We start from the raw sequence: 2795 nt of genomic DNA, 5'->3' as shown, positions 1-2795 counted from the left end.
TGTCTTGCTCACAACACACCTGTTAATGCATCCCAGAATCACGTTTGCTTTTTTTGCAACAGCATCACACTGTTGACTCATATTTAGCTTGTGGTCCACTATAACCCCTAAATCCTTTTCTGCCATATTCCTTCCTAGACAGTCTCTTCCCATTTTGTATGTGTATGTGTGGTGCAATATTTGTTTTCCCTACTCCATTCTACAGCATTCTTATTATTTGGAAAGTGTATAGCATATTCTGGGCACTTCTACCATATAAATACATAATAAAAAGAAGTAACAAGACTTTGTGATGGTTCTAATTATTGTATACTTTAGGTGCCTCGTGCTGTGCTTCCAGCACATCCAAGGAGTGCATTGAACAGCACTTAATGTTTTCATCTAACCATTCAAATTAGCTAACAGAAAAAAACAAAAATGTGAACAAGCTGCAAACAGACATTGTGGCCCCAATGGAACAAAGTATTTGAGTAGCCACTGAGGCCACTCACATACTTAAAGTTAAGTGCATAGTTAAGTGCTTTGCTCCAAATTGAGGCCTACCTACCAAAGACATATTATGCACCTGCTACAAAGAAGCTCCAAGGATCTGTGTATGGCATTGTGGGAGAGGTGCAACAGTCCTGATCTGCTCTACTGATGATAAGGAGTGCTATGTGTGGATGTAATGGAGCACAAACAACCAAAATAGGATGACTATGTGGATGTGCTACAATATTCCCATCTGCGACAACGCAGTTTGGGTGAATCTACTGGACTTGTAATTCCCCACCTGTGCAGCTCCACTGATGGTAGCAATGTTGGGGACCCTAGAGTAGATGAGTCATCAGATGCTGCTGGTGTTTTTACCACCAGGTCATGTAACCCTGCTCAGAGCATGTCAAACATCTGTGCCAGCCAACAACAATGTCTTTGTGATAGTACTCACAGTTTTGCTAACACCAGCAGAGCTGAAACAGTGTTAGCAATGACAGGACATTTTTAGAATATTTCCCTAGTGTAGATGGGGCCTCAGGGACAGAAAATACAGTGGTTAAAATACCTGCAGTCTGCCTGCACTACTACTCCTACTGTAGCTACTGCTGATGGAACTAAACAAGAGCTGAACTATAGATACAAATTTTGCTAAGGCAAGGCCTTATAAATTACGTTGTTGCTGGAAGTGGTTTTTGACAACAGTCTCCCTGGACTAATATTGAAAACAGTGTAAATGCTAGTGTAGACCAGACAGTATTGAAAACAGTTTTGTCTATATATCTATACTAACACTTTATGTGCAATTCTGTCTTTTTATAATTGCATTGTGAGGTTCCTTTTTACTATGGATCTGATTTCTTTATAAAATTTACTGATTAAAAATAGTTCTTTTTTCTAATTGCCAGCCCCATAAACTCCGCATGGTTCTGACAGTCAAGCTAGACCTTCATCTCATCTATCATTGCCAGTAATCACAGTTTTCCAGCCAAATGAGACCGTGAGTTATACTTGTGCAACCCCATTATCTTCAGGTTATATTCTCCATGGCCCCTGGTTACAACCACTCAAGGTTAATGAGGGTAACTGTAGCCAAAGGCATAGTTTTGCTTGAAGAACCTCTATTGCTAGTGTCCTCTGAGATGTAAAGAACCCAAGCTTGACAGTCAGAGTCCAGGAGGAGTTGACAGTTATATAAGTATGTATGTAGATACTTGCAAATAGCTAATTTGATATGGAGCTCAGTCAGCTGCAGTGACATTTTTACAAAGTCACTTTTGAGGTTAGAAACACATTTTAAACTGTTTTCAATTGTGGTTTAAAGGGAATTCTTGCTGAAAACCATTTTGAGCAATTGTTCCATTTTTTAGGTTTTGTCTATACAGGGAAGTTAGTGCACAGTGAGCTAGGATGTGAATTTAAAGTGTACTAGCTACTCTGCATTCAGGACTGGCTGCCGGCACCAGCCCAGCAAGCAGCTGCTTGGGGTGGCCAATGGTGAGGGGCAGCATGTCTGGGTCTTTGGCAGCTATTCGGTGGCAGGCCCCTCACTCCCTCTTGGAGTGAAGGACCACCCGCTGAATTGCCACCGAAGACTGAAGTAGTGGCGGTAGAGCTGCAGATCACGACTTTTCCTCCCTCCCCTTTTTTTTCCCTTCTTTTTGCTGCTTGGGGCAGCCAAAACCCTGGAGCCGGCGCTGTCTGCACTAGACACTCCATATAGAGAAGCCCTTAGTTCTGACACAGCACAAGTGGCATCGTCATTGAAATCTGGGATCTTTACCCCAGGTGAAAGTCTACAGTAGATGTGCAGTGTAAATGTGTAATTGCCACGAGACTGACCAAAGGTTAAGGCTTATGTAATAGTTAAGTTGTACAGTTAAACATGTATCACCATAAAAGTAGGCAGCCCATAAAAAGTGGAAATAATATTTTAAGGGGAAATTAGTCAACAGCAGCCTTGCAACATTGCATAAAGTGTAGCCTATGTTCTGCATTTTGTCTACTTTTGTTTTGGTTTTCACTACTCATGGTTGATACAACAAGGAGGCAGTAGACATGTCCCCCGATCACTTCCCACACTGCCTTGATCCCACAGCTAGCAGGAATCTCCTGTTCTACATACCTCCATCCTTGCACTGGTATTCATTCCATTGGAATGTTGTGCAGCAGTCTGGGACAGAAGTTGGCATATGATCTCACTGATTCAGAGATGAATACAACTGACCATATCATCAGTAGTTCCATTAGTCACACATTAACATATAATGTATGTATGGTTGGCTCATATAGCTTCCACAAAACTTCGATGAGATGCCATC

This window comes from Chelonoidis abingdonii, chromosome 6 (assembly GCF_003597395.2).
Source record: "Chelonoidis abingdonii isolate Lonesome George chromosome 6, CheloAbing_2.0, whole genome shotgun sequence".
Classification (NCBI taxonomy): domain Eukaryota; kingdom Metazoa; phylum Chordata; order Testudines; family Testudinidae; genus Chelonoidis; species Chelonoidis abingdonii.
This window is presented reverse-complemented; position numbering follows the sequence as displayed.